Source organism: Camelus bactrianus, chromosome 2 (assembly GCF_048773025.1).
Source record: "Camelus bactrianus isolate YW-2024 breed Bactrian camel chromosome 2, ASM4877302v1, whole genome shotgun sequence".
NCBI lineage: Eukaryota > Metazoa > Chordata > Mammalia > Artiodactyla > Camelidae > Camelus > Camelus bactrianus.
Window position 1 is genome coordinate 106,834,713 of NC_133540.1, and position 13,423 is coordinate 106,848,135.

At 38.3% G+C, this 13,423-nt stretch overlaps 1 protein-coding gene across 16 annotated transcripts in view; it reads left to right on the plus strand.

Moving 5' to 3' along the window:
• Positions 1 to 13,423, plus strand: part of APBB2 (amyloid beta precursor protein binding family B member 2) — a 332,397-nt gene that overhangs the window by 82,323 nt on the left and 236,651 nt on the right. For 12 of the 16 annotated variants that reach the window (XM_074348829.1, XM_074348805.1, XM_074348824.1 and 9 more), the window contains one exon: positions 6,713 to 6,818. The exons of 2 other annotated variants lie outside the window; for them this stretch is intronic. The gene's annotated coding sequence lies outside the window, so the exon portion shown is untranslated. Of the gene's footprint in view, positions 1 to 6,712; positions 6,819 to 7,726; positions 7,806 to 13,423 lie in introns of all 16 variants that reach the window. 2 more of the 16 variants (XM_074348779.1, XM_074348765.1) reach the window with 1 other exon arrangement.

Consider the following 13,423-nt stretch of genomic DNA (forward strand, 5'->3'; position numbering starts at 1 on the left):
CTGTGAACATGAGTTATGAGTAGTACTTGGTTCTGGAGAGAGCACGAAGTTGGATAAAATGGATCCGTTCCTTCAGGGATTCTGTGCTTGATTTAAGGACAGAGGACAGTGTTTAAAATGATAAATACAATCTGAAGCCCATTGGTGTTAGGGTAGAACCAGATCAGGGTCTTAATATCAGCTTTACAACTCTGTGACCTCACTTGTCTGAGTATCCATTTCTTCTGTAGATGAAAATGAAATAAACTACTTCAGAGAATTAGTGATTTTTAAATAAGGTAACATTGCAAAGCACTTGCCTACAGTGGGTGCAAATTCAATGCTGTGTGGCAAAGATATTTAAAAAGTGCCAAGTGAGTGCTGTAGACAGAAATATTGAGAAGAAACAGAAAGCAGAGAGGCTGTTTCTACCTGGACTATGAGAGCCCTCATGGCCAATATGGCCTTGAAGATGTGGACGAGGAAGAGACGGTGGAAAGAGTGGGCCAGTGGGAACCGAAGTGAAAGACAAAGCTGCACTTTTGAGACTACGTAGACCAAGAAAAGAGGTAACAGAAACAAGGGATCAGGTTTGGAGGAGGAGAACGCTGTTTCAGACACTCAGTTTGAAGCAGTTGCCAAGAGCTTCAGGTCTGGGATGCAGGTTTGCCTACATGGATCGTTATTCAGATGCACCCTGCTACCCCTCACCCCCCGCCCCTGCAACTTGGTCAGGGGCAGGCATGAAATCGAATGCTCAGCTTTCCTGGTCACTGTGTTTGGTCAGTGTAAATCTTGCAGAGGGACCCTTTTGGCTCACTGGAAGTGTCCACATCTACCCCGGATTTCTTACCCAGATGGAAGACAAGGCAGAAGGTTTTAAACCTTGAGGCTTCCGTCTTCTTCGAAATGTGTGGAGGAGAACTGAACTTCTGTTGCTAGTTTTTATGCATTGTTATCCTTTTCCTTGGGTTTTTTTTTTTTCTCAATCTTCTTCCCCCCAACTAATGACAGAAGAGAAATGAATTGGATAAAAGTTTTTTGAAAAATGGACAAAATGGTGTATCACCCAGTGGTCCGTATTTGTATTTGTGTCAGTTTCCTTTCAACCATGAGCTCCTTTATATGGAATAGACACAGCCTGCAAGTAACCACAGTTACTGGCTTTTATAGGGTACGGCCAGCCCACCATATAAAATACTAACATTTTGCCAAATTTGTTTTATCTGTCTCTCTGTTTCTGTCTCTCTTTGTCTCTGAGTATGCAAACTTTAAAGCATTTTTGCTGAACCGTTTGAGTTAGTTGTAGAGATCATGACTCTTTACCCAGAATACTTTACCATGTATCTCCCAAGCACAAGAATATTCTCCCCTTAACCCAAAATACCTATTCAAATTTCCCCAGTTATTCCCATAATGTCTTTTATAACCCCTCTCCTCATCCACAATTCATCAACAGTCATTCATTGCATTTGTCTCCTTTCCTTTAATCCAGAACAGTCACCCTGGTTTTGTTTTATTTTTGTCATTCATGGCACTGATATCTTGGAAAATTCCAAGACAGTTGCCTTGTAGAAAGCACCATAATCTGGCTTTGTTAGATTGTTACTTTATGAGGAGATACAGTTTAAGCCTTTTGACAAACACACTACATAGTGGTTGTGGAGACATGTGATGTTCGATTATCCTATAATTGATTATGCCAACCATCACTTGGGTAAGGTGGTCTGCCAGAACTCTCCATTATAAAGATACCTTTCCCCCTCAGTAAGTGGTAAGTAATCAGCGGGGTGATACTCTGAGACTGTGTGAGTATCCTGTTCCACAGCATCCCTTTCCCTAATGGTTTTAGCAGCCATTAATGACTGTCGACTGAATCAATCATTGCCTTGGTGGTTGCAAAGTGGGATTTTCTATTTCTGCTCTTCCTTTAGTGTTTATTAGGTGGCTTTCTTTGCAAAGAAGAATGTTCCACTATCCCCCTTCTCATGAGTATCTATGGATTTATGGTTCCTTTTTTAATTCAGTGTGTTCTAATTCATCGATATCATTCTTTCTGTTGTTTGAACTGTCCCACATTTGGCCAGAGGGAGACCCTTCAAGGCAGCTCCTATGTTCTTTTGTCATGTCTGCGTTAATATTTTAGCACTTCTTCGCTCTCTGGCATAGCAAAATGTTCTGGGCTTATCTTGTACTTTCCTGAAGCCCAGGCTGGACCCAAACATTTCTCCTATGAGCTAAGGTATTTAGAAAACAAGATCTGGGTACTCAAGCTTTCCTTTAAAAATGCATATAATCCAGAGGAAGTTTAAAGTCATTAATCATTTGTTAAAGATCCCCCATCCCCCAGCTTCTGCTAAAGTATTCCCATGAAGTAGTTGGGAGTTTAGAAGTTGGAAGGAAATGACCACTGAGAGAAAGAGGCCATCAAAAGTGAAGGTCATTGGGCTTTAGATTCAAGGCGGCACAGTGATGCAAAAAGGGGAAGGAGACAGTGCCAAAGACCAGTTTAGATTATGCTGGAATTCTGCCCACGGAGTGACTGGAGAGCCTGAGAAAATAATTTCTACTTGTTTTCCAGGTAGACTCTGAAAATTGCTTGCCCTTTTTAATATCTGGTAATACTAAGAGAATATATTCCCCCGAGCTACACATATGCTAATTCTTAGAGCAATTTAAGAAATACTGTTTCCGTACTGAGAATTTCTAAGTGCTCTGTATTTTCAGAGTCAGTTTGAAGTATGTATAGATGGATGTATATTTCAGCATGTTGTCCTTTAAAAATTAAAATTCATAGTTTTTATTTTGAACAGTCGTAATTGAAAATAGTATCTGAATTTACTTGCTGATTGTATTTGGTTGCAAATTATTAAAGGTAAATGTGTGCAGCGTTTTAGGCTGCAACTTGTGAGACACAGAAGCCAAGAATTTCAAGGTTATTTTCCAAAGTAATCAATATGCATTTAATAAAATGATAGGGTCTCTGTTCTTGAACAGACTGATTTTTCTGGAATGCAGTATCTCCTCTGTGATCTCTTTTTGTATATAATAGCATAATTAAAAGGTTCATTTGCCTTTTCTATTCTTTAAAACAAAACAAACAAGACATGAAGCCAGTAGCTTTGTTTCCATTTGATAGGGAACTTATGAAAATGCTTAAAAATACAAAAGCAAATTTGAAACAGAAGGGTTTTGTTTTTGTTTGTTTTTCATTGAAGTCAGCATTTTTGAAAGTAAGAAAAAAAAACCAAAAAACAAAAAATAGAGACCAGTACATCTGTACTTTGTACAGCAGGAATATGGTTGTTATTCAGATGTATACGCTGAATGTTACAGATGCTTTGTAATTTTGTGAAACAACCCCCCCCACACACACACGTACACAATCACTGATTTTTAATCCTCAGTGTATTCATGAGAGTGGAGAGCCGTATTACAGCAATTGCTCTACATCAAATCGTTACTGAATATTTAGTGTGCCAGTAAGGTTACACTGAAAATGGAAAGGGATCCATCATTTGAATGTACTGCTGGCAAGCACAGGTAAGTGATCTCAGGTGTGTGGTGGCCAGGTTGTTCCAAATTGGCCTTGACTCCTGAGTGTTCTCACCATTCAGTTCTTAGGTGATGTCACTGTGTGGGGTTAAACTAAGCAGACTTATGACTAAGGAGTCACCATTTTTGGCAAATGGATTATTTTCAAAGCCCAGTTCTATGGTTATTGGGAAAATTTTAATATAACTGAGTTCTTTTGGAGGTTGTAAAGATCAGTCTCTCTTTTCTTGCTTTCTGTTTAAAACTCCCAGAGAGAGGCACTCATCCCCCCACCCAAATCCATCGCTCTTTGTATTTCTTTAATCTCAATCTTGTTTGAAAGGAGCTTTATCCAGAGCACAATTTCTTCATTCATAACTAAATTTCTTTCAGGCATTAAAACAGCTTATATGCAATTATATAATTAAAAATCCTCCTTCATCTGGATTTACTAAATCCATGACTGTTTTAGCCAGTACAAGCAAACTATATTTTGGCCTCTGTAATGGATTTATATACTTTGAACATCTCTGTTGGGACTGTATATGTTCTTGAATTGTGAGGTAGCAAATACCTTCAGGGATTCAGTCATGTGACTGGATCTGTTAATACTTGCGGAGGGAGCATCTGGTGTCCTTGTTCTTGGACTAGTGTTCATTCTACTGACTGGATTCACATGTGAAATTAACATGTGCATAAAAAGAGGTTTGTCCCACCAAATGCCTTAATCCTATTTTTATGTAGAATATTGTTATTTTTAGTTGTGAAAGTAAATGTAAGCACTGTGGAAAATATGAGTATCACAGGAAAATGCAAAGAAAGTAAAAATTATTTGACCCTAATTCTGTAATCTCTAATTAGCAAGTATACAAATGTTGACTTTTTCTTTCATTCCAGTCATTTTTCCAGGTACAATTAACTTTTAAACAAAATTGGAATTGTGTTGAACATATCATCTTATAGTCTGCATTTCCAGTGAACACTGCTTAAAAGCATTTTCTCATTTTATGAAATATCTTACAGATTAAAAAAAAACCCTGTTTATCCATTGCTAAAGATTTATATTTTTTAATTGCTTGAAGTGTTATTACCTATAATAGAAAACTTCTTTGTACATATCTTTATGCATATCTTGGACCTTTTTTTAGGATGAATTCAATCTTTTAAAAATTTATTGGTTTCAAGGAATGACAAGTAATTTATTCAGTTTGTCCTTTTCAGCAAGTCCAGTTAAGCCCTCTTGTCTGCAAGAATCTATCTTTATAACACGATCATGTTGGTCTGTCCAGAGTGGTGCAGTAACACCTCATTTATTTAACACCTTTAGGGAACTTTTCATAAATAAATTTTTCACATAACTGAAACTGACCCTTAGAAGTGTCTCTATTAGGTTATTGTAAACCCAATATGTGAGTGAAGATCTTTTTTAAATGGTATTACATATGTTACTATCCTCTTTAATATAATACAAATATATGAAAATCATAATTTAACCCCTCTGGTTTAAATCACAAGCATCCTTATAAACACTGTTTATAAGGTTATTGTGTCTGTTCTGCTAAAATGCAGTATGTGTGTTTCTAAAAACCACCATGCTATGCAAAATCATGCAGTAAAACCCACAGTACTTCTGGGGAAAATGATCGGGGACGTAACGCTCAACACCTTTATCAGTGACAGGTTAAAAAATAAAGCTAGGAACCGAATCAAAACTGGAGCACAATTTTACACATATTAGTTGGTTAAGAAATAAAGAAATGTGTAATAGCTATGGCACTTTACCTTTAAGTCCGGATGTTTGCCTGTGGACTGAGGCCTTGGAAGGGTTGCAGCTTCTGAGTCACTGTGAAGTGTTGGAAGGAGGGTTACCTGAGATCAGAGGGAAAGTTGGGGCACCCAGTGTGGAGGGGCGGGACTCAGCACACTGAGGGGAACCGAGATCGCTGGCAGATACTTGAGGGTGGGCTTTGGGCATTCTCTGTGTCCTCAGGCAGCTGGGTTCCGCCCTGCGCAATCTTCTGTTATTACCTAGTGTTTCTTGCAATGAAATCATGCCTAAACAAATGTGAAATTCGAGTTGTGCTCAAGTTCTCCCTACTCTATCAACCTTGGAACACACACAGTGATATTGGAGCTCTGAGTGTGCTGTGTGGTACCATGGTGATTCTAGGGGATATTCTGCTTGTCTCTGTCCTAAATGGAGTTAATAGATGTGAGAGCACCTAGAAAAGAATCTGGCATAATAGTCAACACTGTGTAACAGCAATAGTAACAATGTAATAGTAACTGTAACCTAGAACAGTGACAATGACTGTAGGAATAAATAATGCATACTGATGTCTGTGAGATTCTGCCTGCCTTTTGTAGCAGTGCTTCCTGCCTCCTCCTAATCAATCTATTTCTTAGTCTCTTATGGCTTTTAAATAATTGTATCATACTTCTTAGAATTACATCTAATGTGAGGCCCAGAATGGGAGAGCCTGATAGGTGCACAAACATTAGGTTATGGTTTACCTGTGGCGTCTGCTACACCTACTTAAACTCTTTTATCTTATGAATGAGTTATTACCTATATATTCATTCTCAGGATTGTTGGGGAAGTAACTTATGTTTTTAGTGAGATTATCATCAGGTAGAATTTTTGGATTTTCAGTTTTATTAGAAAAAAGTTAACACGACTGTCTTCTCATTACCACTTGCAAAAGTGAAGTGTGCTTAAATGGATACGTCTGAAGGGCATTTAAAAGTTGTTGATGGATCTCATTAAGTTGTTATTGTTCACTTCTATTTACAACTGCTTCTGTGTTTGTGAGATGAGCTCATCTTTGGAAAGTGGGGCAGGCAAGTGTGATTTCCGAAGACCTTTCCTCCCAAGTCGCAGTATAATTAGAAGTCCAAACCCTCCCTCAGTTGCCTTTTATGACTCCCTGAGAAGGGCATTTTTACCATGAACGGTTGCCAAGAAACCTTGTTGGTTCCTACTTTAGTAACTTTAATAAGATGACAGATCAAAACACCATCTAGATTTAGCAAGTCTTGTTAGTATTATTCTGCAAGAAAAGTAGCTAACATAGTTCATCATGTGGATATTCCGGTGAAATCTGTATTTTAATTATGTGGAGACTGGATAGCAATGGGGTGTTTTGGTTTTTAATTTCTGACTTTGAATTTTAACTTTTCGTGTCTACACAATTTCTAGATATATTTGGGCTGCCTGACCTCACTGAGTGATTGCTATTAATTAACAAGACTTTGTGGGAAAAGGGAACTTGCCTTCTGAGCTTTGTACCAAAGACCTGGGAAAAGTAAGTACTTTCTAACTTGCTTTTTAAAAATTCTGTTATGCTTCTCTCAGAAAGTTAACAGTGGGTCTGTGGCTTTTTTACTTTCTTTTTTTCCATGGCTTTGTAAGTTTCATATGCTCTTATGGACTTAAAAACGTGGGAAGGGGCTCAGGAGACCTTTAAAAAAAAACCTTTCAAGAGATTAGCATGACTTTCAACATTGTTCCACTTCTTTGGGGTTTCATCAACTGAGTCCTCAAGGTTGTGATAAAACCTTTTATCAGGTATTCAGTAGATGAATTAAACTTTAAAGGTAAGACAGTTCAATATGGTATGACTGGAAAATGAGTCTAGTTTTCTGAGCTTCAGGTGTTTTAGACTTTTATATAAGCTCTTTGGTTCTGAATTTAGAATAAGAATGAAATCCATTTGGTTCTTTCCTTGCCTGGAAAGGAAAACAGAATGTGGAATCACTTGTTCAGTAAGTCCCTCATGTAGCTTGGTGTTGGAAGAATTGATACAGCTGTTAGTTTTATTGTTTTATAACTTTTTTGAGATATTCTTTAGTTAGTTGAATTGAGACACCTGTATGAATGGCTTGACTATCTTGTAGAAAAAATTACTTTGGGCCATAAAGTTCAGTTTTATTCCCTGAGCTTTTTGAAAAGGTAAAATAGGACTTAAAAATAATTAAGTCAATCTACTTTTTTGTACATACTACTTGGAAATATGAGTGGCCCATAAAAATGTGAGCAAAACAGTATACACACACGCAGTCTCACACGTGCTCACTCACACATCTCTTTTCTGGTATCTTCCACAAATAATATCATTGACAATAGGAAGTTTGCTCATTAAATTACTAGATAGTTTCCTAAACTTTGTACTCCTTGTGTATTAACAGCTCTTCTACATTTCTGTCTGTACAGATGAGCTAGGTGAAACATTTCTAAAACAATGTAAGACAGAAAAGAACTTTGCTCTAGAAGTTCCATAGAAGCATTAAACGTAAGATCAGATTTTGTTGTTATATTGTTTGTAGTGTTAATTTATTTGTAAGTAAATTGTGTATTACTTGGAAGCAATTTTAATTTAGTTAAAGGTCTTTAATTATGAAGCTGTTTGGAAGTTAAATAAGATATTTATGCTGAAAATATATTATGTACACACACACAGAGTATACACACGTCACAAAAACAACCCCTGAGGGTCATCAAGTCTCTCCTAAAATATAAATGCATTGAAAGCAAGGACTTTGAAAATTGTCTTCGAAAACATTTTTTTTGTTACAGTGAAATATTTCCAATAGTGAAATACGTTTGTTAATGGAATTTAAAAAAATGATAGCAGTATATTTAGTTGGATTTTTTTAGCCTTGTATTCACATATTAAGCTTAAAATAAAGGAAATCTTATGTGGTGTAGTTATTATTCCATCCTGGAAGGATATTTGAAAGAGGATTATGTTGGAAGTCACCCATCTGTCCACAGAAGTGGGACGAAAGAGCAAAAGATTAATTCTCTGGGCTTTAGGATCCAGATATTTGCAGTGGTATTTAGATTGGAAATATAACTTAGCCCCAGAAAGTAAGGTACTTAAACTACCTTTCAAATAATTTAGCAGTTTAAAGTTTAAATAATTTAAAGTTTAATATAGTCTCTGGTGAAATATTTTCCTTCCATTACACCAAAATATTCCCTTTGTGGAATTGCTGTAAAAGTTACCTTTCTGTTTTGTGGAAGCAGGGCATCTGTAGGGCTTTCGATCACCCTAATAAGCTAAAAACAGCCCCTGTGTTACCAGAGGGAGCATGGCAGAAAGATCCGTGCTTACTAAAACTGATGTCATGAAAATTTATATGCACAGAAGGATGTATACAATTGACCTTTAAGTTAAAAAAAAAAGGCAGTTATAATGCATAGAAATGCTCCACATAAATCTAGTCCTGAAGAACTAGCTATGTGGAAGTAAATGTTAAGGGAGAAGGCGGGGTTGGGGGAGAAGAAAGGAAGTTCTTTCTGAAATTTAGAAAAGTCATAAGAGAATGTTCTGACACTACTATGAGAACTGTAAGGGGTACTTAAATGAGTTGGTCATTTCTTTTGGGGGAGGTAAGCACACAGTTTTAGGGAAAATTCAGAACCCTACCACACTTCCTTTTAACTCTCTTTTGTCCTGTACTTTTATTTTTTTCTTAATCACAGATATGTTTTCAAAGTCTTCCTTATTTCAAGTATTTTATTATTGAGGTAGACTTCTGGAAACTTGAGTCTATAAGACTGACAAAATGTAGACGCACTTTTGAAAAACTAGCCATGGAATATTTTAAAAGAAGTAGAAATAGCTTCTATTGATTGTTCTGTTTAATACACGTATGTGCTGATATATGTTAATACTACAAGAGTAGTATGTGCTGCAAATTAGTATCCTTCCTTTTCCACTGCACAATAAATAATGAATTCCTATGCCAATAAATATCTACAATACCATTTTTAGTGATAGAGGAACAATTTGATCTTAGATTCTTGTTTAATTTAAGTCGATCCTGGCTTTCAGTTAGAAGGGAGTATAAATATGTGAACTATATGGTGTGGGTTTTTCATCTGCAAATAGGGTAGGCTAGGCTTCGTCTTCTACGGTCTCTGCAGTGTTTACTGTAACCAGACATGTTCTGAATAGGAGGCTTTTGGGACTAGATATGTGTTCGAAATGGAAAATGTCACTGTTTGACAGGTGCCGTGTATAAAGCGTTGTGTCTTCTTTGGTCCCCTTGTTGTATTACCAGAGCGCAGGTGACATGTTCCTCCTGTATAGCTGTCTTCATCAATATTTCTGTGCCTAAGGAAGGAGTCTACGTACGTTTCCCTCCCTCCCAAGAAGCTCTAAATATCTCAGATGAAGATATGGGTACAGAAGGAACATTTCCTAGACTTTGTAATATAATTATTGGAGCAGATTGAAATCCAGATTAATTAGAGATGCAAAATGTATTATAGACCTTTGCATGCCTTCTCAATTTTAGGTTCATTTATTAAGCCAACATCTTTTGCACAACTACTGTGTGCCAGGCCTTGTGTTAGGAGCTCATTATTCAAAGATGAATGAGATGTGCCCTTGCTTTCAAGGAATTTAATTTGAGTTTCAAAATCAGATTCAAATAACATTTATTCAGTATCTAACATGCGACAAGCAGTGGGCTGGATATTCTTAAATGAGGTGTTTGACCACTAACATTCAGTAATGGTATTTATTGACCCATCTCTTCCAAAATAAATCATGAATAGAATTTTCTAATCTTTAAGTTTTTTTCTTCCATTATATTTTCCTAAACTTTGGTACCTGCTACTACTTGTTGAGTTAAATTAGCAAATGAAAAAAAAAGTTAATAAATAACAAGCATTGAATTGATAAACTTAGAACAATGATTTTAAAAACATGTATGTATATATTTATACACACATACATGTGCACACACACATATATTTGGGAACCTGTATGCATGTAATGTAGTCATAATTTCTCCTAGTAGAATAGTTCTTGGTTCATGTGATACAATTAAGTACACCAAGATTTCTTGGTATTCTGCCCTTAAATTGGCTCCCCTGTCTGAACAAGTGTGGAAGTCATAGCAGTGAGTCTCTAGATTGTCACAGTAATTCTTAGGATAAGGATTATTGAAACCCAGTGGGGGAAGTAACTTGCTCACATTCACACAGCTAGAAAATGTTTGAGTTAGGATTCCAACTCCAATCCATCCAACTGGACAGCCCGTGCGATGTCCATCTGACTTCTGTGAGCTCTGGGAGAAGCTAGACCCACAAATGCCATGGGCCTGCTGACGAAGGGGCAGTCATTTCCTGAGGAACCATGACATGTGTTCACTGCACTGAAGAGCCGACATTGAAATAAGTCTGGAGGGCTGTGTTAGAAGACAGGAAAGGGGAGAGTAGTGGGGCTGAAGGGAAAGCACGTGCCAAGGCACAGAGGAATGGAGGCTCACGGCATGTTCAGAGAGTGGCCAGAATTCTGCTGTGACGGGTGGGGGCATGTTGAGAGCGGAGCAGGCTCTGAGACTGAAAAGACTTGGTGCCAGAGTGGTGAGGCCTACGTGTGCCACCCCGGAGACTTGGTTTTTTTTTTAAAAGCAATATATAGCTGTTAGAGTTTTAAGGTAGAAGAAATTTCATAATTAGATTGAAGTTTTATGAGGATCACTTGGGGGGCAGTGTGGATTATGGACTGAAAAAGAGAATACTGGAGACTGGAGATCCAGGGTGGCTGTGTGAGGTTGTGTGGGTTGTTCACTGCACAAGGGTATGTGTGAGTGTTGGGTAGTGGGGACTGATAACTATCCAACATGTTACTCACAAGCTGTATGCTGTTGGGGCTGGGCCTACCTAGAGAGGGCACTGTTAAAAATTTGTACCATAAGATGCTCCTACATGCCTTTTAATTGCTTATAAGATAATAGGAAAGATTAGACAAAGAAATAACCGTGTACTCTAGGGCCTAAAAGAGGTGGGTATGGTGTTCTGTTTACTAACTGTATGACGCTGGGCATGTTTCCCATCTTCTCAAAGTCCATTTCCTCATCTTTAAAGGGGAGTTGGTAGTAGGATCTAGTAGGGCCCTGGACAGAGCAGTTAAGGGACATTGGTCAGAGAAGTACCTAGACGTGGGGGGTGGAGAAATAAGACGTCTCAGACTGGAAGCCACTGCTAGCAGTTGTGTGCTGGGAACTGCATTAAGAATCTTAGGTATCTTATTTAGTCCTATATCAGTTCTGAGAGGTAGGTGTTATCTCCTTATCGAACAGATTTTGCAACTGAGGCCTAAGGAGGTGAAATAATTTGTCTAATGTCACACAGCTTGGGAGTGGTGAGGTCAAGACTTGAACCTAGGTCTACATGAGTCCCATGTATATGCTCTTAACCACTGTGCTTAGAAGTAATCATTTGTATGTGTCGAACTCCCTTAATACTCTACTTGAATCTCTCTGTAACATATTCTAATTTTATCTTTTATTGTTCTTAACTTGAATTGAGTAATAGTTGTTCACAGAATGTTCAGTTTAATAGATTGTAAGGTGTTGAGGCCTGGGATCCAGTCTCTCACTTTTTTTTCTTTGTCTTTCATAAGTCTTTGCTCAATAAAATGGGCATTGATAAGATGAATAATCTCTAAGATGTTTTCTGTCTCCTAAAATTCAGTATTTTAAAATTATATATGTGAAGCTTCTGTAGCAGTTACTGTCAAGTGGAACTTAAAAGGGGGTCATTGGATTTTAGTTTAATATTTAGTTTTTTTTTGTGTTTATATTATAGTTTGCTATCTAGATCGATCCTGAAGTTTCAGGAAATTCCTGATTGCTGTTTTGTCTGAAAAATAATTTGTGACTTGCCATCCAAAACTGAAGCCAAGGCTGCAGTGTGCTGCTTTTCTGCCCTGTCGGGGGCTGTAGAGCTGTGCTTGCTGCTTCATTGCTATGGCAGGTATAAAACTATCTTAAATGATATTTTTGAGTCCATAAAAAGTACTACACTATCATTCAGGCAAGTAAGGACTTCAGTTTGTAAAAATATGTGGAACCCTTGTGCTGATGGTCATTCCTGTTTGGTCCTGGCTGGACTCAGATTTAGACAAGACACAGAAGTGCCTTCCTGGTTCAGAGCAGATTATTGGAGGCCCTTGGGGTCAGGCTGCCTGGATTTGCAGCTTAGTTTGCTTGTGAACTCTGTGACTGTTGGCAAGAAGGCATCTGTCAAATGAGGATGGATAAGAAAAAAGATTGTGATGGTAGATGCGTGTGCCTGGCTGATTGGGAATTTAGGGTAAAAACATCTGTATCCAAAGGGGGCCACTTTTGCTCAGATACTCTTTGAAGGAGGCCAGAATTGTGAGCTTGTAGAACTGAATTTGACGGTTCAGTATTATAGCCCGTGTTTATCCCAGGATGACCCTTTGCAGTTTTTAAACCAGAGTTCATGTTCTTTTGTAATGTCTACTGTTACTTTCGTGCACCCTGAGGAGGCCGTTTGGGCTTTGCTTCCCGTTCTGTGTGCCGGAGGAGAGGAGGAAATGATGGCTTTTAAGAAAACGGAAAATGTTATTTGAGATCAGCACTGCCTCTGGGCTTTGAAAAACTCTGGGGTTTCTTTCATCTTCCAGGAGAGTAAGCACAGGTGAGCTGCGGGGAAGGAAAGCAAACCCTGGGGAAGTTTCCTAGCTTGTCTGTGCCGCAGTTACTGGAAAAGAAGAAGGTGAGGGCCCGGAAATAGCTCTCGTGGCCTCAGGAGAGGGCAGGTTCAGGTGTGCTGGAAACAGAGCCTAGGGAGCTGCTCCTTCCCGTGGCTGCTGCTCGGGCCCGGAGAAGTGGGGAAGCAGCAGAAGGGAACTCAGACCTCGGCTCTGCTGCAGAAACTGACATCTGCCTGGCCGTCACAGGCACGCGTTTCATAAATTTAAAGTTGCACAAAGATATGTGATGTTATTCCCTTTTGAAGTTTTTATCTTAGATTGCTGGAAGAGCAAGCAAGTTGGATAAAAGAGCTCGTCAACCTCAGTCTTACTCTTGCGGTTTTTGACTGCTTAGTTTTGCACTTTGAAGTAAGGGCAGGCATGGCCTG